Source organism: Nomascus leucogenys, chromosome 17 (genome assembly GCF_006542625.1).
Source record: "Nomascus leucogenys isolate Asia chromosome 17, Asia_NLE_v1, whole genome shotgun sequence".
Lineage (NCBI taxonomy): Eukaryota > Metazoa > Chordata > Mammalia > Primates > Hylobatidae > Nomascus > Nomascus leucogenys.
In genome coordinates this window covers 82,301,500-82,326,030 of record NC_044397.1, presented here as the reverse complement: position 1 = coordinate 82,326,030, position 24,531 = coordinate 82,301,500, and the positions used below count along the sequence as shown (strand labels likewise).

The window sequence follows — 24,531 nt, the reverse complement described above, 5'->3', positions numbered from 1 at the left end:
ACATGGTGAAACCCCGTCTCTACTAAAAATACAAAAAATTAGCTAGACGTGGTGGCGGGCGCCTGTAATCCCAGCTACTCTGAAGGCTGAGGCAGGAGAATTGCTTGAACTCGGGAGGCGAAGGTTGTGGTGAGCCAGGATCACCCCTCTGTACTCCAGCCTGGGCGATGGAGCGAGACTGTGTCTCAAAACAAACATACAAAAAAGGAATGAAATACTGATATATGCTGCAATATGGATGAACCTTGAAAACATGCTAAATGAAAGAAGGTCACATATTGTATGAATCCATTTATATGAATTGCCCAGAATAGGAAAATGTGTTGAGACAGGAAATAGATTAGCAGTTGCCAGGGAGGAGGAGGAAGGATGGAGAGTGACTGCTCACAGGTACATGGTTTGTTTGGGGTGATTTGGGAACCGGATGGTGGTGATGGTTGTACAACATTGTGAATGTACCAAAAACCACTGAATTATATACAGTTTTAAATGACTAAAATAGTGATTTATATATTGTATGAATTTTACCCCCGTAAAAATGGAAAAAAAATCTAAAGTTATAATGACCGAATGAGACATATTGATTTTGTAACAAAAAGGCAAAAACAGAGCCGGTTACATTAGCACATGCTTGTAATCCCAGCTACTCAAAAGGCTGAGGCAGAAGGATCACTTGAGCCCAGGAGTTCAAGTCCAGCCTGGGCAACATAGTGAGACCCCATTTATATTTAAATAAATAAAACTTTCTTTTTTTTTTTTGAGACAGTGTCTCACTCTGTTGCCCAGGCTGGAGTGCAGTGGCACCATCTTGGCTCACTGCAACCTCTGGTTCCCAGGTTCAAGTGATTCTCGTGCCTCAGCCTCCCAAGTAACTGGGACTATAGGCACACACCACCATGCCTGGCTAATTTTTTGTATTTTTAGTAGAGACGGAGTTTCACCATGTTGGCCAGGCTGGTCTCGAACTCCTAAGCTCAGGCAACCGCTCACCTCAGCCTCCCAAATTGCTAGGATTACAGATCTGAGCCACCGTGACCAGCCAATAAAACATTTTTAAATAGCCAAAACACAGGCAGGGTGCAGTGGCTCACACCTGTAATCCCAGCACTTTGGGAGGCCGAGACAGGCGGATTTCTTGAGCCCAGGAGTTCGAGACCAGCCTGGGCAACATAGGGAAACCCCATCTCTACAAAAAATGCAAAAATTAGCCAGGCGTGGTGGCATGCGCCCGTAGTCCCAGCTACTTGGGAGGCTGAGGTGTGAGGTTCGTTTGAGCCTGGGAGGCAGAGGTTGCAGTGAGCTGAGATAGCGCCATTGCACCCCAGCCTGGGTGACAGAGAGAGACCCTGTCTCTAAAAATTAACTAATTAATTAATATTTGAAAAATCACCCAAACACAAACTTGGCATCTTGGGAGGTGCAGAGTTGGGGATGGGCAGTAATGACCTCTGTCTTTCAGAACTACTCCTAGAAGCTTTCCCCTCCTCCCAAAGAAAAATAAGAAGAAGCACCCGGTCCTTGCCTTTCCAAGCTGCTGGACTGCTTTGAATTCAAATTGACTGTGACCCTCCACTTGACCCCTATCCTTCCACCTGCTCATCTGCCACCTGGGCCCAGCTCCTGGACAGGACCAGAACACCCACCTGGGGTTGCTGTCCACACTCCTCAGAGACACTGTTGTCATGGACATGCAAAACCCACCTGGAATTGACTGCCTTGGGCATTCCCTCTTACAGCAAGGACTGAGCAGGTCTGTTTGGAATGGTCTAGCAACTTTAGGGCTGGAGGGCCCAGGCTGGAAGACCACATACTGGGGCCCCTGAACCTCTAATGAATGCACCTCCTGCCTGGGGTTCCCTAAAAACTGTAAACTCTCCGTCTCCAGGGGGCACCACGTGTGCCCTCTGGGATTGTACTTTTCTTTTTTTTTTTTTTTTTTTTTTTTGGAGACTCCCAGGCTAGAGTCCAGTGGTATGATCTCAGCTCACTGCAGCTTCGAATTCCTGGCCTCAAGTGATCCTCCCACCTCAGCCTCCCAAGGAGCTGTGACTATAGGCGCACACCACCATGCCTTTTTTGCATTTTTTGTAGAGATGGGGTTTCTCTATGTTGCCCAGGCTGGTCTTGAACTCCTGGGCTCAAGTGATCTTCCTGCCTCACCCTCCCAAAGTACTGGGATTATAGGCATGAGCCACAGCACCTGGCCTGGGATTATATTTCGTGTGTGTGTTGTCCCCTGATTATTAGGACACTGTCTCAGCCCTGAACAGTGTTCAGATCAGCTTCAACTTAGTGCTCAGCTGTACTTGCTGTGCCTGAGTCAATATCTTGAACCACATAAAACAATTCATACAGAAACAAAGAGGAAGCCACTTGGCTTTCGAAGATAGATCTCTGTGGTTAGTGGGATGTGCTTTTTTTTCTTTTTCTTTTTCTTTTTTTTTTTTTTTGAGAAGGAGTTTCGCTCTTGTTGCCCAGGCTGGTGTTCAGTGGCGTGATCTCGGCTCACCACAACCTCCGCTTCCCGGGTTCAAGCGATTCTCCTACCTCAGCCTCCCAAATAGCTGAGATTACAGGCACGCACCACCATGCCAGGCTAATTTTTTGTATTTTTAGTAGAGACGGGGTTTCTCCATGTTGGTCAGGCTGGTCTCGAACTCCCAACCTCAGGTGATCTGCCCACCTTGGCCTCCCAAAGTGCTGGGATTACAGGAGTAAGCCACCATGCCCGGCCAATTTTTGTATTTTCAGTAGAGACAGGTTTTTCACCATGTTTTCCAGGCTGGTCTCGAACTCCTGACCTCAAGTGATCCACCCACCTCGGCTGCCCCAAGTGCTAGGATTACAGGCATGAGCCACCACTCCTGGCCAGGCGAGTTTTACTTTGTACAATGTCTCTCCTTTTGCTTTTGTCTGATGTTTCTTTATAATTAGATTCAGATTATACATCTTTGGCAGGAATATCACAGAAGAGACTTTTCTGTGTGTCCCCACTGCATTTATCATGTGCTGCACGATTTCAATTTGTCCCAGTATTGATGACATTTCACCTTGATCACTTGATTTAAAGTGGTGTCGGCCAACCTTCACTGTCAAGTTACTTTACTCTTTGTAATTAGTGTTTCGTAAGTTCTATAAAACAGTGTAAATATCCCATTCTTCATCAACCTTTGGATTCATTCATTTATCTACATATATCAGTATTGACTTGTGGTTTCCTATTTTATTCAGTGGGCTACAATGTTACTCTCTGTATCCATCGGCTTGGGCTCCCGTAACAAAATTCACAGACTTGGGGGCTTCAACAACAGAAATTTACTTCTCACAGTTCCAGAAGCTGGAAGTGCAAGATCAAGGTGTTGGCATGGCCGGGCGCGGTGGCTCACGCCTGTAATCCCAACACTTTGCGAGGCTGAGGTGGGCGATCACTTGAGGTCAGGAGTTTGAGACCAGCCTGGCCAACATGGTGAATCCCCGACTCTACTAAAAACACACAAAAAATGAGATGGGCATGGTGGCTCATGCTGTAATCCCAGCTACTTGGGAGGCTGAAGCACGAGAATCACTTGAACCTGGGAGGCAGAAGTTGCAGTGAGCCAAGATCACGCCACTGTATTCCAGCCTCAGCCTGAAGGACACGAGACTCTGTCAAAAAAAAAAAAAAAAGGTGTTGGCAGGTTGATGTGTTTTTGGTTTTTATTTCTTTTGAGTGTCATGCTCTATCACCCATGCTGGAGTGCACTGGTGTGACAGTAGCTCACTGCAGCCTCAACCTCCGGGGCTCCCTGGGCTCAAGCCATCCTCCTGCCTCAGCCTCCCAGAGTAGCCGGGACTACAAGGCATGCACCACCACGCCCGTCTAATTTTTAAAATTTTTTTGGAGAGATGGAATCTCTCTTTGTTGCCCTGGCTGGTCTCGAATTCCTGGGCTCAAATGATCCTGCTACCTCAGCCATGAGCCACGGTGCCCAGCCTGGCGGGCTTGGTTTCTCTTAATGCCTCTCCTTGGCTTGCAGATGGCCGCCTTCTGGCTGTGTCCTCTCTCTCGTGGCCTTTCCTTCATGGGCACACATCCTTGTTCTCTCCTTCTTCTTATAAAGACATAGCATAATTGGCAGGGCACTGTGGCTCACGCCTGTAATCCCAGCATTTTGGGAGGCCAAGGTGGGCAGATCACCTGAGGTCAGGAGTTCAAGACCATCCTGGCCAATGTGGAAAAACCCTGTCTCTACTTAAAAATACAAAAATTATCCAGGCATGGTGGCGCATGCCGGTAGTCCCAGCTACTCGGGGAGTGAGGTGGGAGGATTGTTTGAGCCCAAGAGGCGGAGGTTGCGGTGAGCCGAGATCAAACCACTGCACTCCAGCCTGGGTGATGGAGTGAGATTCCATCTCAAAAAAAAAAAAACAAACAAAAAAACCCCAAAGCATAATGGAGTAGGGCTCCACCCTCATGACCTCATGTGATCTTAATTACCTCTCTAAAGACTCTGTCTCTAAATACAGTCACTCTAGAGATTAGGATTCAACATATGAATCTGGAGACAGAGACACAATTCCGTTCATCACACTCTTCTTATTTATTTTGGTTCTAAAATTAGCCGGGAGTGGTAGCTCACGCCTCTAATCCCAGCATTTTGGGAGGCTGAGGAGGGCAGATCACCTGAGGTCAGGAGTTCAAGACCAGCCTGATCAATATGGTGAGACCCCATCTCTACTAAAAATACAAAAATTAGCTGGGCATAATGGTACCTGCCTGTAATCCCAGCTACTCGGGAGGCTGAGGTGGGAGAATTGCTTGAACCCAGGAGGCGGAGGTTGCAGTGAGCCAAGATCGCACTATTGTGCTCCAGCCTGGGTGACAGAGGGAGACTCCATCTCAAAAACACAAATAAATAAATAAAATTGCCCCAGATTCGGCCATTGAGAGATCCTTCAGGCTGATCCCTCTGTCATTTTAATATGTCCTCATCATTCGTCAAGCACTTCCTTACTTTTCAGGCACAACGATATGTACCAGTTTCCTCTCATACTTCCATAGTGGAGGGATGTAGAAGCCAATATCTGGGTGCTTGGTGTATTCATTACTACCGGGGTGTCACCATTCCCAGGCCCTCTCAGTGGACAGAACTAGGGAGTGTGTGTGTGTGTGTGTGTGTGTGTGTGTGTATAATGTTGATAAATGAATATATGGATAGATGGAGATAAACACACATTCTATCTATATTTATTTTTATTTTTTCTTTAAAATTTTTCTTTCAACAGTCCTACTGCGGAAGATATTTATTTATCTAACTCTTTACATATATATATATATATATATATATATATATATTACAGACATGTGCCACCACACCCCACTAATTTTTTGTATTTTTAGTAGAGATGGGATTTCAACATGTCGGTCAGGCTGGTCTCAAACTCCTGACCTCAGGTGATCCGCCCACCTCGGTCTCCCAAAGTGCTGGGATTAAAGGCTTGAGCCACAGCACCCAGTCAATACTTTCCATTTCACAAGTGTTACTCCTTGAAAATGCTTTTGCACTTTTTTTTTTTTTTTGGAAGCAAGGTCTTGCTCTGTTGCCCAGGCCCAGGAGTGCAGTGGCACAATCATAGCTTGCTGCAGCCTCAACCCCCCAGGCTCAAGCAATCCTCGTGCCTCAGCCTCCTGAGTAAGTAGGACTACATGTGCACCACTATGCCCAGGTAATTTTTTATTTTTTGTAGAGACGGGATCTCACTATGTTGCCCAGGCTGGTCTCAAACTCCTGGCCTCAAGTGATCCTCCCAAAGTGCTGGATTATAAGTGTGAGGCAGCGTCTCTGGCCTGCACTTCAAAATCCATCTCAGGATTGCTTCCTAGTGAAGCAGAACCGCACAGCTTCTACCGGGAGTGGTCTGAGAAAGCAGATGGTAACATGAGGCTTGGGAACCAAATCTCTTGGCGCCTGGCTGACAATGAGGGCACCATCCCAGGGGGTAGGGGAAGCACAGTCCCTGGCACAGGTGACAGTCCAGTTGTTGAAACTGTCACCAACGGAGGCTTGGGAGAATGTGCTGGTGGAGGAGATACATGGGCAAATGAGTTGATTCAGCCTTTTGAGATGTACAGCAGGAAAACTAAATACAAGGAAAATGGAACTGGATGATTATTACCTTGTTGCCTGGACATCGTCAGGCATCAAATGAAAGACTGGGGATGAGGCTTGGCATGGTGGCTCACGCCTGTAATCCCAACACTTTGGGAGGCCGAGGCGGGTGGATCACTTGAGGTCAGGAGTTTGAGACCAGCCTGGCCAACATGGCGAAACCCCATCTCTACTAAAAATACAAAAATTGGCCAGGCACAGTGGCTCACGCCTGTAATCCCGGCACTTTTGGAGGCTGAGGCAGGAGTTCAAATTCAGCCTGGCCAACATGGAGAAACCCTGTCTCTACTAAATATACAAAAATTAGCTGGTATGGTGGCATGCACCTGTAATCCCAGCTACTCAGGAGGCTGATACAGAAGAATCGCTTGAAGCCGGGAGGCGGACGTTGTAGTGAGCTGAGATTGCACCACTGCACTCCAGCCTGGGTGACAGAGCAAGATTCCATCTCAAAAAAAAAAATTAATGGTTGAATGAGTTATCATGGGAGTGGGTGAGTTATCACCACAGTGGATTTGGTATAAAAAGCCAGTTTGGCCTTCAGTGCATTCCTCTTGGCCACGATGCCTTTTGCCATATTATGACGCAGTACAAGACCCTCACCAGAGGCTGACCAGAAAAAAACCCTCATCCTTGGACTCCCCAGCCTCCAGAACTGGAAGAAATAAACCCCTTTTCTTTATAAATTACCCAGTCTCAGGTATTCAGTCACAGCAATATAAAATGGACTAAGACAGTTCTTTAAAGGTAATTTTTCTAATTAAGTTGGATACCTGTTATAGGATTTTGGTGGGTTCCTTTTATCAGATTGAAGACTATTATCATGGCTCACTGTAGCCGCAAACTCCTGGACTCAAGCAATCCTCCTGCCTCAGCCCCCTGATTAACTGGGACTATAGGAGCGTGCCCCCACACTTGGCTAATTTTTTAATTTTTATAGAAACAAGGTCTTTCTTTGTTTCCCAGCCTGGTCTCAAACTCCTGGCTTCAAGTGATCCTCCCACCTCAGCCTCGAAAAGGGCTGGGATTAACAGGTGTAAGCCACCACGCATAGCCTAGAGTGTCAAATTCTATCAAATGATTTTTATCTTTTCATCTGTTAATACGATGTATTACATGAATATATTTTCTTTTTAAATTTTTTTTTCTCTTTTGACATGGGGTCTCTCTCTGTCACCCAGGCTGGAGTACAGGGGCAAGATCTTGGCTCATTGCAACCTCCGCCTCCTGGGTTTAAGTGATACTCCTGTATCAGCCTCCCAAGTAGCTGGGACTACAGGAGCCCACCACCACACCCAGCTAATTTTTGTATTTTAGTAGAGACGGGGTTTCACCATGTTGGCCAGGCTGGTTTTGAACTCCTGACCTTAAGTGATCCACCTGCCTCAGCTTCCCAAAGTGCTGGGATTACAGACGTGAGCCACTGCGCCCGGCCTCTTTCTAAATTTTTGTTGTCAAATACATCGTAGGTACAAAGACATGCTGGATGCTGTAATATGCCACCCACACCCCCTCTTCAGGACTGAGGCATTCTTTCTGCCAGCAGCCTGGGGTGTTGGTAGCTGATGGCTTACAGCTGCACCTCTCTCTGGGACTTCAGCTGAAGAAAGCCATCTGGCTCAAGGTTATCCCCAATCCCCAGGGGCAGCCCACATTCTATATCTGGTTCATAAGGAAGTACAAAGGCCTGGCCCCATGCCTCAGCCAGGGATCCCTCGGACAGGCCACCCCAGCTCCGCATTCTCTGCCGTCCTGGCTGAGGCTCTGGTGGCAAGCACATCACACTTCCACGCCTCCCTCTGCCCACTTTGCCCTCCTCTCTCCCTTAGAAGTTTCCCCCCACAGAGCACTCCTCCAAAACCATCTGCCTGCAAATCTCCACCTCGGAATCTGTTTCCCAGGAAACCCTACATAAGTAACAAAGTGTGTGTGCTTGTGTATTTATTTTTAAACAATAATAAAATACTTATCTGTCCACCAACTAAGTTCTGAAATGGAATATTACCAGTGCTTTAAAAGCCTGCTTTCCTTTCCCTTCCATCATACTCAGAGATCATCAATAATCTGATTTTTTTTTTTGAGACAGGGTCTTGCTCTGTCACCCAGGCTGGAGCACAGTGGTGTGATCTCAGCTCACTGCAGCCTCCATCTCCCGGGCTCAAGGGATCCTCCCACCTCAGCCTCGCAAGTAGCTGGGACTACAAGTGTGAGCCAGCACACCTGGCTAATTTTTGTTGTTGTTTTTGCTGTTGTTGCAGAGATGGGCTCTCACTATGTTGCCCAGACTGGTCTCAAACTGCTGGACTCAAGTGCTCCTCCTGCCTTGGCCTCTCAAAGTGCTGGGATTATAGGCGTGAGCCACCATGCCCGGACTCCGATTTGTTTTACTAAAGGCTCATAATGTAGGAGTCTGCAGGGCCAGGCTCCCAGCTGAGTGCTTCGAGAGGATCATCCCAGGAGTTGCCACCGACGCAGGATTTTTCTCAGCCACATTGCCCAGGTCTTGCACCGTTCCAGGTTTTTGCAGGAGGCACCCTGCCCACTCGGCCCACCAGGGCACAGCTGGATTGCACTCTGGCATGGATCTCACAGCCACCGTGACATTGCACTCAGCCCCTGGTGGGAGGGGGTGTATGAGCCAGCAAGTGTGGGGTCCCACTGGCCCCTGCAAGCACTGACACAGGGGCAGGCTCCATGTAGGGCTTGTGGCTGGACCAGGTGCGTTGCAAGCGGCTCCCACTGTGTACTCTGGCATTCAGACGAGGAGAACACAGCGGCACCCAAACAGGGAAGCCCATGACCCTGAAGTCCCAGAGCCGGTGTTATAGCATGCTAACAGCTCTGTTAGTCCCTCCATGGCCTGACGAATGGAGGCATGTTAGCAGTTCTGTCATGTTGCCCCACTCTGGCCTGTAGCTCCAGGGCTGGCCTGGTCTTGCCACTGCTTTCTGTTGCATGGGGTGGCCGCTAGGCACCAATCGGGGGGAGCTACGGTGCTACCACCTTCTTTTTGCCTACATTCGGCAGGGTCCCAAGTTCTTGTCCCACGTCCAAGAAGAATGAGATCACACTGACAATCCAAGGGTGAGAAGGGTGGAGAAGAGTTTTATTATTAAGTGACGTAAAAGCTCTCAGCAGACAGGGGACGTGAGGGTAGTCCCCCACCTGAAGTTAGGTGGTCTCTCCCTCAGTGTGGCTGGGTCTGGGGCTTTTACGGACTTAGAATGGGGGAGTGCATGCTGATTGGTTTGTGAGTATGCAAAAGAGGCTAAAACAAAGGCACCATTCAAAGATGGGCATGACAGTGTAAAAAACCAATTACAGGCCGGGAGCAGTAGCTCACGCCTGTAATCCCAGCACTTTGGGAGGCCAAGGCAGGCAGATCACCTGAGGTCAGGAGTTTGAGACCAGCCTGGCCAACATGGTAAAACCCTGTCTCTATTAAAAATTCAAAAATTAGCCAGAGGTGGTGGCAGGCACCTGTAATCCCAGCTACTTGGGAGGCTGAGGCAGGAGAATCACTTGAACCCAGGAGGCGGAGGTTGCAGTGAGCCAAGATCATGCCACTGCACTCCATCCTGGGCAACAGAGTGAGACTCCATCTCAAAAAAAGAAAGAAAAGAAAAAAAAATTAGGGAAGGGTAGGTACATGTAAAATAGATGAAGGGTGGGGAGGAATCAGAGGAAAGTGCGCCAAACGGGAAGACAAGTTCTCAATCTGGTCCGTGGATTTATCTGAGACTTGCAGCTTGGACTTCAGGCTTAAAACTGTCTTTGGCTTGAAGATGAGGTTTCACTGGGGAACCACTCCTATCTGCCAAGGGATTTGACTGCCTCCTGCCACTATCACCACCACAGATAACCACAAGCCAGGATACTAATGTGATGGATGATGGGCCCAGGCGATGCACTGCACAAGGTAAGGGACTGTAGGAACACGTGCCCTATTGCGTGGGCCATCTCTCCAGAGGCTGGAAAGTTAGATTTGTATGTGACATCCGCCCATTTTTCACTGTTTGCAATCATTGCGCCATTTTTTTTTTCTGAGTCGGAGTCTCACTTTGTTGCCTAGGCTGGAGTGCAGTGGAGCAATCTCAGCTGACTGCAGCCTCTACCTCCCAGGTTCAAGCAATCTTCACATCTCAACATCCCAAGTAGCTGGGATTACAGGCGTGTGCCACCACTCCAGGCTAATTTTTGTATTTATATTTGTATTTTTTTATATTTATTTATTTTTGAGACAAACTCTTGTTCTGTCACCCAGGGTGGAGTGCAGTGGCACAATCTCAGCTCGCTGCAACCTCCGCCTCCTGGGTTCAAGTGATTCTCCTGCCTCAGCCTCCCAAGTAGCTGGGACCACAGGTGCCCGCCACCACGCCTGGCTAATTTTTGTATTTTTAGTAGAGACAGGATTTCACTATATTGGCCAGGCTGGTCTCAAGCTCCTGACCTTCTGATCTGCCCGCCTAAAGTGCTGGGATTACAGGAGTAAGCCACTGCGCTGGCCCACTGCACCATTTTTTAAAACACAACACCTGACCAGTAAGTGCAGAAAAATGGGCAAAGGTGATTAACAGACAAATTATGTAGAAAGAAATGCAAATAGCTCTTAAACACATGAAAAGATGACCAATGTCCTTATCTTAGGAGAAATGCGAAGGAAGATACCAGGGCGATACCTTTTTTTGTTTTCTTTTCACTTCTTAGATAGGCAAAGACGTAAACTTTGTTTGTTTGTTTGTTTGTTTTGAGAAGGAGTCTTGCTCTGTTGCCCAGGCTAGAGTGCAGTGGCACAATCTCGGCTCAGTGCAACCTCCGCCTCCTGGGTTCAAGCAATCCTCCTGCCTCAGCCCTCCTAGTAGCTGGGATTGTAGACACATGCCACTACACCCAGCTAATTTTTGTATTTTTAGTAGAGACGGGGTTTCGCCACGTTGGCCAGGCTGGTCTCAAACTCCTGACCTCAGGTGATCTGCCTGCCTTGGCCTCCCAAAGTGTTGGGATTATAGGCGTGAGCCACCGCACCCCGCCTGTTTATTTGTCTTGAGATAGAGTCTTGCTCTGTCACTCAGGCTGGAGTACAGTGGCATGATTACAGCTCACTGCAGCCTTAACCTCCCAAGGCTCAGGTGGTCCTCCTGCCTCAGCCTCCCAAGTAGCTAGAACCACAGTCACACACCATCATAACCAGGTAATTTTTTAATTTTTTATAGAGATGGGGGTCTCACTATGTTGCACAGGCTGGTCTTGAACTCCTGGTCTCAAGTGATCCTGCTGCCTCCCAAAGCACTAGGATTACAGGCATGAGCCACTGTGTCCGGCCAATGTAAACATTTGATAACACATCAGATTGGCAAATGTCAGGGCCTCCTAGTTCAGTTCTTCATGGTTGATGGGAATGACAGTTGGGGTTTTATTGTGATGGAAGGCTTTAGATTTAACTGGGTAGAAACAGGCCTTGCTCAGCAGAAAGAGCTGCAAAGTAGGCACATCGGCCTGCACCACGTGAGGAGACACCAGGAACAAATGTGACTCCGAGGGAAAGCACGACCAAGACCATAAATAAAACCTCCCTTCCTGTTCAGATCCAAGCACATGGACAGGCTCTGAGTGACAACCACATTCAGTGGGCTGCCCTGCTAGGGGTTCCCCAGGCCTTTCCACCGGTCCTGAATCATCAGCCTTCCTGAAACTTGCTCCGACCTACAGCCGAAACCTCAGCAGGTCCAAGGCGGTAACCAGGGCTCCTTACATTGGGTGAGTCAAATCACACTCCCTGCAGGAAAGGAGACTAAAAACTAGAATATCAATAATAAAGAAACAAGGCCAGATGCAGTGGCTTATTCCTGTAATCCCAGCATTTTGGGAGGCCAAGGAAGGCGGATTGTTGAGCTCATGAGTTCGAGACCAGTATGGGCAGCACAGCGAAATCTCATCTCTACAAAAAATACAAAGATTAGCCGGGCATGGTGGCGTGCCCCTGTAGTCCCAGCTACTTGAGGGGCTGAGGTGGGAGGATCACTTGAGCCCAGGAGATCAAGGCTGCAGTGAGCTGTGATCATGTCACTGCACTCCAGCCTGGGTAACAGAGCCAGACACTGTCTCAAAAATAAATAAATAAATGAAAAATAAACAATTCCACTTTTTGTAATAATAACAATAATAAAGAAACAAGCTCAAATCCATGGGTATCAGCACACTGGTGACACGTGTTAGCACAAGTATGCATTAGCTTTGTAATCATTATAATAACACACAATTGCTTTGTCTATTTGTTAAGGTATTTACAATAATCGCAAACATCTGACATTAGATTTGTGAAGGCTTTAAGCGATGGCCTTTGGAAGGAATGTTGAAATGATTAAGGAAATCTGGTTTGGAGGAAGATTTAGAGGAACAAATGTTTAATGATTTTATCAAAGAACAAAGATTAGTTAGTATTCTTGTCCCTACGTACGCAATCCCCTGGATGTCAGAGAATTGAGCAGCATGAAGAAATGGCTACTTATGGCCAGGCGCGGTGGCTCACGCTTGTAATCCCAGTAGTTTGGGAGGCCAAGACAGGCAGATCACCTGAGGTCAGGAGTTTGAGACCAGCCTGGCCAACATGGCCAAACCCCCTCTCTACTAAAAGTGCAAAAATTAGCCAGGCGTGGTGGCACGTTCCTGTAATCCCAGCTACTCGGGAGGCTGAGGCACAAGAATTGCTTGAGCCCGGGAGGTGGAGCTTGCAGTGAGCCAAGATCTAGCCACTGCACTCCAGCCTGGGCAACAGAGCGAGACTCTGTCTCAAAATAATAATAATTAATAATAATAAATAATAAAATGAATTAATTAAAATAAAATAAAATAAGGAAGCTCCCTATGTAGTGATATGGAAAGAGCCTCAAAATTTATTAAATGGCCAGGCGTGATGGCACATACCTATAATCCCAGCACTTTGGGAGGTTGAAGCAGAAGGATCTCTTGGGCCCAGAAGTTCGAGACCAGCCTGGGCAACACGGCAAAACCCCATCTCTACAAAAAATACTGGGACTGAGTGCTGTGGTCCCAGCTACTCAGGTGGCTGAGGCAGGAAAATTGCTTGAACTGGGGAGGTCAAGGCTGCAGTGAGCCGAGATCACACCACTGCACTCCAGCCTGGGTGGCAGAGCGAGACCCTGTCTCAAAAAAAAAAAAAAAAGGCAGAGAAGATGGGCCCAGATGAGAGTCTGTCTGTCTGTCTGTCTGTCTGAGTCTCCTGTGCCCTCTTCTCACCCTCCTCCCCAGAGAACAGGCCACCCAACATTCATGTGTAGGAAAAACAAGAACTGAAGGGTGGTTCCCTAAAGAGCTCCAACTCTGACAGCCTGAGGTGGTAACTATGGTAGATGCTGGCATCTGAAATGGAAAAAAAAAAAAAAAAAAGGCAGCCAGCCCTACCCTGGCACTTGGGGCAGACGGGAGGAGCAGCTGGAAGTGGGGCTCTTGGACACTTCTCTGCCCACTAGTGAGACCAGCCTGTCAGCAAGCCCCTCTGCCCCACCCGAGACGCAAAGCTCCATTCATGCTCTAACGCAGGCCGGAGCTGGCGGGAAAACTGTCTGATATTTAGAATAGGAAGCACACCCCCATCACCTACAAACATCAGCCTTGTCCCTTGTTGGGAAAGTCAAGAGGCAAGCAAGGCTGACCAAATAGGAAGAGAAAAATCAGCACCAACCAATGGAACCCAAAGTCAACAGCTAATTAAGGACCCAATCAAGGTGCAACTACTATACCTGGTTGTGAAGATCTCTTTGCTCTCTTTTGTGATTATTCATACACTGACTTTCTGAAGAGTCCTGGCCAATTATCTTGGGGATGTCCCCCATTCTCAATGCATGATGATTTCCCTTTTTTTGTTTGTTTGTTTTTGTTTTTGTTTTTGAGACAGGGTCTTGCTCTGTTGCCCAGGCTGGAGTGCAGTGGTGCAATCATAGCTCAGTGTAACCTCGACCTCCTGGGCTCAAGCAATTCTCCCATGTCAGCCTCACAAGTATTAATAGCTGGGACTATAGGTGTGTACCACCACACCTGGCTAGTTTTTGTTTTTTTTTTTTTTTTTTTTTTTTTTTTTTTTTTTTTTAGAAATAGGGACTCGCTATGTGACCCAGGCTGGTCTCGAGCTCCTGGGCTCAAGTGATCCTCCCACTTCAGCCTCCCAAAGGGCTGGGATGACAAGCATGAGTCAGCAGGCCCTGCCTATTACCTCATTATTAAATTTACGTTCAAAGTTTAGGTCAGGCCAGGCAAGGTGGCTCACACCTGTAATCCCAGCACTTTGGGAGGCTGAGACAGGTGGATCACCCAAGGTCAGGAGTTCGAGACCAGCCAAACCAACATGGCTAAACCCCATCTCTACTAAAAATACAAAAAAATTAGCCAGGCATGGTGGTGTGCACCTGTAATCTCAGCCACTTAAGAGGCTGAGGCAGGAGAATCCCTTGAACCTAGGAGGTGGAGGTTGCAGTGAGCCGAGATCGTGCCACTGCACTCCAGCCTAGGCTATAGAGCGAGACTCCATCTTAAAAAAAAAAAAAAATTAGGCCTAACGCTTTTTAAAAATAAGAATTGCATATAGAACCTAGGCAGCTTGGTGAAACCCCATCTCTACAGAAAAATACAAAAACTAGCCGGATGGGGTGGTGCACACCTGTAGTTCCAGCTACTAGGGAGGCTGAGGTAGGAGGATCACTTGAGCCTGGGAGGCCGAGGCTGCAGTGAGCTGTGATTACAGTACTGCACTCTAGCCTGGGTGTCAGAGAGATACTCTGTCTCAAAAAAAAAACAAAATTTATGTAGGCAATTTTGTGTCACATCAAGAGACACTGACATCACAATGTCCCATTATTGGGATACTGTTCCATCACTTGGTTAAGAAGGTGCCTTCCAGAGTTCCCCCACCCCACTGCATAGGTACATTTTTTCCCCTTTGTAATGAATAAGGCATCTGTTGGGTGATAATTTTGGACTACTCCCCAACAACCTCTTACCAATGCTTTAGCATCCTTTGATGATCCAAATTATTTAACTTGAGACCCCCTGTGTTTCTTCTAATTTATCTGTAACAAACAGATATTATCTGTAGAAGTAAATTGTTTAGTGCCTGTAAAAGTATGTAGACTGCATCTGGCTCACAGCAGTCGCTTAATAACAGTATTAATTTTAAAAATCATCCCAGCACCAGGGCTAAAATCTCTTATCTGAAAACCTATAGTTTCTTCATAAATTAGGCCCCCAGCTCTTCAAATAGTGAGACCTGCCTGCACTCACATTAGGCTTATACCCTCTCTTCCACTAAGTGTGTATTTCTCTCCACACAAACTTTTTTTTTTTTTTTTTTGAGACAGAGTCCCTCTGTTGCCCAGGCTGGAGTGCAGTGACACGAGATCTCAGCTCACCACAACCTCTGGCTCCCAGGTTCAAGCGATTCTTCTGCCTCAGCCTCCCAAGTAGCTGGGACCACTGGTGCGCACCACATACCCCGCTAATTTTTATATCTTTATTAGAGACAGTGTTTCACCATGTTGGCCAGGCTGGTCTCGAACTCCTCACCTCGAGTGATTCACCTGCCTCGGCCTCCCAAAGTGCTGGGATTACAGGCGTGAGCCACCGTGCCCAGCCTCCACACAGACTTTGAAGCAGAAATATCATGCACTTTGGAGTACTGCCCCCACCCCCGGGGGATATTGCAGAACACTGTATGGATATCTGAACTGTATTTTAAAATCCAGGCCTGGCTCACGCCTGTAATCCCAGCTACTCAGGAGGCTGAGGCAAGACGATCCCTTGAGCCCAGGAATTCAAAGTTGCAGTGAGCTATGTTCGAGCCACTGCACTCCAGCCTGGGTGACAGAGACAGACCTGGTCTCAAAAAAACTAGATAAATAAAAAATAAATAAAATAAGACCGGGAGTGGTGGCTCACGCCTGTAATCCCAGCAATTTGGGAGGCTGAGGTGGGTGGATCACATGAGGTCAGGAGCTCGAGACCAGCCTGGCCAACCTGGTGAAACTCCATCTCTTCTAAAAAATACAAAAATTAGCTGGACGTGGTGCCGGGCACCTGTAATTCCAGCTATTCAGGAGGCTGAGGCAGGAGAATTGCTTGAACCCGAGAGGCGAAGATTGCAGCGAGCCGAGATCACGTCACTGCACTCCAGCCTGGGCAACAGAGCGAGACTCTGTCTCAAAAAAATAAAATAAAATAAAATAAACCCCCCAAAATCCGGAATGCAAAACAAACCTAGGCCTACGCCTTTCACATAAGGAACTGCGTGTGGATCTGTGCTAAAAACTCTACCAATAATACAGTAATTTTACAACCCACAGCAGAAAATGCTTTCAAAGGCGATTGGTACAAATAATGTAATAGTAGTCAAATTAGCGTTGGCTCTGAGTCCAGCACTGCGCTCCGCGCTGCACACGCAATCTCACGCCGTCCTCACGATGGCGCTGTGGGGCCTGGCTGAGGTTTCCAGGGGAAGGGTCCTTGGGCAATCCAGGCTCTCTGGCTGTGTGACCCCTCTAAGCTAGCGACTTGGACTACGTGCAACAGACCAGGTATCTCTGGACTTCAGTTTCTCAGGAGAGGCGTCCATGAGGAGGTCACGCATACAAAGCATTTAGCACAGTGGCAGATACGAGCCAGTGGGCCTGGAGAATGATTTACCAGCGTTGGGGAGGCCTGGCTTCCAGAAAACTAGCTCTGGGGTGTCTGAGATCAGTGAGGTCCCTGGTGCAATCTAGGGCCATCAGAAGGGACTGCAAAGACCCAAGGGCAGAGGTAAAGGGAGAAAATGGGTCGTGGCTCCAGCCTGACCGATACTGAACCTCCGGATTAATTCAGTTGTCTATAGCTGGGGGGATGGGGAGGACAGGGGAGTCCTAAGGTGGGAGGGTACAGGTTTGTCATTGCCACAGAGAGTGCGTGTGGTGAAGGAATTTAATTTAAGATCAGGCCCGGGCTTCTGAGAATCTGGCCCTGGGAAGCAACGTAAATACAAGAAAATCCCTGTGGCCAGGGACTTTGATCCAAGTGTTTCGAATCAGGCCCGGGGTCGGGATCACAGCTAAGCGGTTTACCAACCGTGGACCTGTGCAGGATACCATAGATGTGAGGGGTGGAGACGGCCGCAAGCAGGAGGCCAGAACCAGAAGGAAACGGAATTTGGGTGGGGGTGGGGAGCTAGGACCAGTCCCCCCGCGAGGGCGTCTTGGGGATGTGGAACTCGCCCACCCAGAGGAGGTGGCTCTCCCGGGGCGGGCCCCGGATCCTAGGGGCGCGGGGCTGGCCCCGCTCCCCGCCGGCCTCGCGGCAGCTGGGCTGCCCCCTGGCCGCACGCAGCCCTCCCAGCTCCCCCGCCCGCCCTCGCTCCCGCTGGGCCCCGCAGCCGGAGGAGGGGCGGCCTCCCGCCCCCGCCCGCTGGATCTCAGAGTCGCCGCCCCCGGCGCCGGGCTGCAGCCGCCACGCCCCGGGAGAGGACCGACCGCCCAGACCGCCGGTGCCGGGGCTCCCTGGGCCACACCGATCACTGGGAGCCCCCCGACTGCCTCCCAGAGCAAAGTGGGAAAGGGAAGCTTAGCCCGCAGCTGCCGCCTCCGAGCAGCACGCCAGGTGAGCGCCAGGACAGGTAGGGGACCCAGGTCGGGACCCAAGCGTCAGTCCCGTTCTCGCCCACAGCTGGGGCGCCCCGGGAAGGATTCCCGCGCCAGGCCCTGCCCGGAGGGGCGGGTCCCTGGGAGTCCCATAACCCGCAGCGTCCCTTCCCCGGGCCCTCCCTCGGCCTGAGGCTCCTTTAAACCCAAAGTTATACAAATGCACGTTAGAAAGCCCTAAATCTGGAAGGGCTTTGCTTTGAACGTGGGTGTTCGAACGCCCAGGCCTCTCCACCCCTGCGCTCGTCCGCGGAGGCCACCATCCAAAACCCCTGCCAAACGCTGCAAACCAACACGTGGGCGCAACAGCCCGGGGAAGGCCAGGCCGCTTTTTACCGTTGCTGGATTTTCTGTCTTCTGGCCGTTAGCCCCTTCGCAGAATCTGTGAATCAGAAGCCTTGGAGGGCGGTTTCTTGATTTAGCAACTTGGGCACATTATGTGTTTTGCTATGGCCCCAACTCTCAATTTAAATTTTGTTCTGCCAAGTTACTTTTGCAATGTTCAGTGATATGTTCTAAAGCTCTGTATACTGCCTCTTCAACTTTAGACAGCGTCTATTTACTCCATATTTTGAAAGACAAATATTATGAGAGTCTAGTTGTAAAGTAAATAATACTTGTTTAAAAATGTTCCAGTAATACACGACACAGACACGTAGGACAGGACAGAGCTTTGCATGAAAAACAACACGCCTTTAAACAACCTCTCGCTCACCACCGCCCCCAACCCCCGTCGGCCAAATACATTTTTTTGTAACTACATTACTTTTCAAAAATGGCAAGAAGTAACTCGTGATCGCTGGTGCCTCGTTTTTAACTTTTTCCACTTTTTATTCCTCTGGTATCTATTTCCAAATCTTTACAGCAGATTTTTGGATTTTTATTTCTTATTTCATCAACTTTTAGATAACGCGTCCATGGATCCCTTGCTAAAAATAGGAGACAACTTTGATCATCTCCGTGGTTTTCCTCCTCCCTATATAGTCACCTCCCTGTATAGTCAGGACATTACTTTCGGCTTCTCTATTGGCTACTTTTCTAACATAAAATAATTTTTTTAACTTGTATTTATTGTTCCATTAAATATGCCTAGTATCTGTTGACTCTCTTTTTGTAAGGCTTGGCTAAGGAGCTTCTTTTTAAAAAATATATTTTTAGGCCAGGCATGCGCGATGGCTCACGCTTGTAATCCCAGCACTTTGGGAGGCTGAGGCGGGCGGATCACCTGAGGTCAGGAGTTCAAGACCAGCCTGGCCAACATGAAACCCCCCGTCTCTACTAAAAGTACAAAAATTAGCCGGGTGTGGTGGTATGCGCCTGTAACCCTAGCTACTCAGGAGGCTAAGGAAGGAGAATCGCTTGAACCCTGGAGGTGGAGGGTGCAGTGAGCCAAGATTGTGCCACTGCAGTCCAGCCTGGGTGACAGGAGCGAGACTCTGTCTCAAAAAATATATATATAGATAGATCTATATATATTTGAGACCCCGTCTCAATCAAATCAAATCAAATAAAAACTGTGTTGCCCAGGCTGGAGTACAGTGTCATAATCATGGCTCACTGCAGCCTCGACCTCCTGGGCTCAAGAGATCCTCCCACCTCAGCCTCTTGAGTAACTAGGGTTATAGGCGCATGCCCCCCCACAAACCCCACTAATTTTTGTATTTTTTGTGGATACGGGGTTTTGCCGTGTTACCCGGGCTGGTCTCGAACTCCTGGGCTCAAGCCATCCGCTCATCTTGGCCATCAAAAGTCCTGGGATTACAGGTGTGAGACACCGGCGCCCAGACAAAAAGATATATTTTTAAAATAACATTTTTGTATTTATGTAAATATTAATTTCTTCAATTCTGATCAAGTTCTACATATGGCTTACAAATCAAATAGAAAAGTTTGCCTTAATTTTTTTCTATAATAAAAGTAATATAATCTCTTTTAGAAAAATGGAAAACGAAATGTTTTAGATTAAAAGAGATGAGTGAGACCTGCCACTCCCACTGGTGTTTGAACCCCCATGGGGATCTTGTTAGGAGGAAACAGCCACAGAAGACCTGCTAGAGACAGTAGGGGAAATTGTTCACGGAGTGGGTATTGACGGCAGAATGGATTTTTGAGACGGAATCTCGCTCTGTCACCCAGGCTGGAGTGCAGTGGCACAATCTCGGCTCACTGCAACCTCCACTCCTGGGTTCAAGCGATTCTCCTGCCTCAGCCTCCCTAGTAGCTGGGATTACAGGCATGTGCCACCACGCCTGGCTAATTTTTTTGTATTTTTAGTACAGACGGGGTTTCACCATGTTGGTCAGCCCGGTCTCGAACTCCTGACCTCGTGATCCACCTGCGTTGGCCTCCCAAAGTGCTGGAATTACAAGCGTGAGCCACTACGCCCGGCCAGGTTGCCCTTAATCTTAGGAGATTCATTAGGAAGTACTGAAGAGTAGTTCATCAAGGCCGCCAGGCGCGGTGACTTACGCCTGTAATCCCAGCACTTTGGGAGGCCAAGGAGTTCGAGACCAGCCTGGCCAACATGTTGAAACCCTGTCTCGACAAAAATAAAAATTTAGCAGGGCATGATGGCTGGTACCTGTAATCCCAGCTATTCAGGAGGCTGAGACAGGAGAATCGCTTGAACCCAGGAGGTGGAGGTTGCAGTGAGCCGAGATCGTGCCATTGCACACCAGCCTGGGTGACAAGAGCAAAAATCTGTCCAAAACGAAAAGAGAGAAAGCGCAAATATGGCAAAATGTGGAGCATGTAGCGATGTTCATTTGATTACTCTTTCAACTTGTCTATAGAATGAAATTTCATAGTAAAAATTGGGAGAAAATAAGTAAGATTATTTTGAAACAAAGAGACAGAAGACATGTATACAGTAGCACAAACTATGGAGTCCTATATACCAGGATTCAAATCCCAGCAGGTTTTTTTTTTTTCTTTGAGATGGGGTCTCACTGTGTCGCCCAGGCTGCAGTGCAGTGGCACATTCACAGCTTGCTGCAGCCTTGACCTCCTGGGTTCAAGCAATTCTCCTGCCTCAGCCTCCTGAGTAGCTGGGATTACAGGTGTGCACCACCACACCCAACTAATTTTTGTATTTTTAGTAGAGATGGGGTTTCACCATGTTGGCCAGGCTGGTCTCGAACTCCTGACCTCAGGTGATCCACCTGCCTTGGCCTCCCAAAGTGCTGGGGATAACAGGCATGAGTGAGCCACTGCGCCCGGCCTAGTTCTTTTGTTTGTTTGTTTTTTTCTATTATTCTTTTCCCTTGGTCCCACCTTATAAAACCCACCATTCTCTTACTACTCAGTGGGGGTCTCAGTCTGTTTTGTAGAATGGAGGCTGCCCCATTCAGGAATCTTGAATAAAAGCCCATTAGATTTATAACTAAATTTGTTGTAATTTTGTCTTTTGACATGGCTCTGTTGCTTCTTTGCTGGGTGACCTTGGGCACATTGCTGTCATCCTCCAAGCCTCAGTTTCCCCATGTGCCTACTTCATGGGGTGGTTTGAGGCTTCCGTGAGACTTTGTAAAGCAATTCCCACATGCCTAGAGCAAAGTAAGTGCTCAGTTAACAGTAGCTGTTAGTATTTTGTGAAGGCATTTCCTTAACTATTATAGCCTGTTCACCTATGACTAACACTGTCAACGTAATTGCTGCAGCTGGGCCCATTCTTTTTCTTTTCTTCTTCTTTTTTTTCAATTGAGACAGGGTTTCACTCTTACCCAGGCTGGAGTGCAGTGGCACAGTCTCAGCTCACTGCAGCCTCAACTTCCTGGGCTCAAGTGATCCTCCCACCTCAGCCTCCCGAGTAGCTGGGACCACAAGTGCACACCACCATGCCTGGCTACTTGTTAAATTTTGTTTGTAGAGACAGGGGCCTCACTATGTTAGCCAGGCTGGTCTTAAACTCTTGGGCTCAGGCCATCCTCCTGCCTTGGCCTCTCAAAGTGCTGGGATTACAAGCGTGAGCCACTGCAGCCAGTCACCTCTCATTTTTCTAGGGATAGATTTGGAACTTGGTATTTTCTTTTTCCTTTTGCAAATTCATCGAATGGTCGTGCCAGAGGTTCAGTTTTTGTCCTGCTGTGTTTCGCCTTGTTTTTTCCTAAGCACTTCTGTCCTTATCCCACATTCTTCTAGTCTCTGATGGCAGCATATGGAGGTGCCCACGTGGACTCTTCCAATCCCATAGCTGGGCGTTTGCTGCTAATCATAGTAACTCCTCACAGTGGCAGCAAACATTTGTCGAGGGCCAGGCCCTGATCTCATGAAATTTCCCTACAGTCGTGAGGGGCAGGGGTTATTAGAGGTCCATCATCTCTGATCCAAAACTCTTGGGGCCAGATGCATTTGGGAATCTAGACTTTGAATTTTTTTTTTTTTTTTTGAGACAGACTTTCGTTTGTCACCCAGGCTGGAGTGCAGTATTGTGATCTCGGCTGACTGCCACCTCCACCTCCCGGGTTCAAGCCATTCTCCTGCCTCAGCCTCCCAAGTAGCTGTGATTATAGGCATGCACCACCACGCCCAGATCATTTTTGTATTTTAGTAGAGATGGGTTTCACTATGTTGACCAGGCTGGTCTCGAACTCCTGACCTCAAGTGATCTGCCTGCCTTGACCTCCCAAAGTGCTGGGATTATAGGCGTGAGTCACCATGCCCAGCCTAGACTTTGAATGTTAAGCAAGTCTTACGGAGCCCATTTGATATGTTACATAAGTTCCCCAGTAGGGCTGAGGAGTATTTGTGTAATCAAACACTAATAGGCCTTCAGTGAAATGCACGTTCATTCTCAGGGGAGTAACTAAAGACTATACAAAACCTCATGACAGCTCGAGTCAGCTCCTGCCACCAAATGGGTCTGGGAAAAACTTTTGGTTTTCTGAGCTTTTGAACATGTAGATTGTGGATGACAGATGTGGACCTGCATATTTCCCATCTTGCAGAGGGGACATCCTCACACACAAAGAGAGAAAGGGCCAGCCGTGGTGGCTCATGCCTATAATCCCAGCACTTTGGGAGGCTGAGGTGGGCAGATCATTTGAGGTCAGGAGTTCAAGACTCAGCCTGGCCAACATGGTGAAACCCCATCTCTACTAAAAACACAAAAATTAGCCAGGTGTGGTGGTGTGTGCCTGTGGTCCCAGGTCCAGAGGAGGCTGAGGCAGGAGGATCGATTTAGTCCAGGAATTGGAGGCTGCAGTGAGCTATGATCATGGCCACGCACTCCAGCCTGGGCAACACAGTGAGACCCTATCTCAAAAAAAAATTTTTTTTTTTTTTTGCTTTTGATAATCATTCACGTTCTGGGTACTTGTGGCTTATTCCTTATTTTGTATTTGTAATATTTATAATATTTTTATTTGTAATATTTGTATTATTGTGCTATATAGTAGTCCATCTTATCTTATTAATGACTTCTTTGTATGTGCTACAGTGGACGGGCATCTGGGTTTTCCAATCTGAAGCTGTTAGGAACAATACCACCATGAATATTCTTGTATGTGTTTTCTGGCTCTGGGGTGGAGTTGCTGGGTCATGGGGCAGGCACATTTTCATTTTTACTTCAGTAAAAAATGTCCAATGGGCCAGGCACAATGGCTCTGGCCTATAATCCCAGCACTTTGGGAGGCCAAGGCAGGTGGATCACTTGAGCTCAGAAGGTTGAGACCAGCCTGGCCAACATGGTGAAACCCTGTCTCTACTAAAAATACAAAAATTAGCAGAGCGTGGTGGCAGGTGCCTGTAATCCCAGCTACTTGGGAGTCTGAGGCACAAGAATCACTTGAACCCAGAAGGCGGCGGTTGCAGTGATCAAGATCATGCCACTGCACTCCAGCCTGGGTGATAGAGTGAGATTCAGTCTCAAAAAAAAAAAAAAAAAAAAAAAGCCCAACGGTTTCCAAAGTGATTCCAAACGGATTCCACCGGGAATGTATGGGAGTTCTCTTTTATAGTATTTTTAATGAATTTGCAGTAATATTGCACTGTTTTGTGTTTGCTCATTTTCTTTTTTCTTTTCTTTGGAGATGGGGTCTCACTCTGTCACCCGGGCTGGAGTGCAGTGGCGGGATCTCAGCTCACTGTAGCCTCAACTTCTGGGTTCAAGCAATCCTCCCACCTCAGGCTCTCAAATTACTGGGACTACACACACGCGCCACCATGCCCTGCTAATTTTTTTGTAGAGACGGGGGTCTCACTATGTTGCCCAGGCTTGTCTTGAATTCGTGGGCTCAAGCGATCATCCCACCTCAGCCTCCCAAAGTGCTGGGATTACAGGAATGAGCCATCGCACCCGGCTGTACATTTGCTTTTACACTGTCAAGGTGGAAACATCTACAGTCTGTTCTGTTTCCGTATTTAAGCCCTACATGCTTTAACTGCAAAGTTTGCCATGTTTTTTTAATCAGCTTTTTTGAGGTGTAATTTACATACCAAAAAATTCAGCCCTGTTAAAGTGGACAACTTTGTGGTTTTTAGTGACTTCACAGAGTTGTGCAACCATTGCCACCGTAACAAAGCATGTTCATCACCCCCAAAATATCCCTTGTGCCTATTTGTAGTCACTCTGTTCCCAGCCTCGCACAAGGCAACTACTAATCTACTTTCTGATCAAATAGATTTGTCTTTTCTGGTCATTTCATAGAAGCACATCATATAATATGTGGCCTTTTGCATCTGCCTCTTTCATGTAGCATATTGCT

General features: G+C 47.9%; 1 protein-coding gene across 1 annotated transcript in view; it reads left to right on the top strand.

The window, feature by feature from the left end:
• Positions 1 to 16,612: 16,612 nt before the first annotated feature.
• Positions 16,613 to 24,531, top strand: part of FBXO17 (F-box protein 17) — a 33,249-nt gene continuing 25,330 nt past the window's right edge. The window contains exon 1 of the mRNA XM_012496836.2: positions 16,613 to 17,786. The gene's annotated coding sequence lies outside the window, so the exon portion shown is untranslated. The remainder of the gene's footprint in view (positions 17,787 to 24,531) is intronic.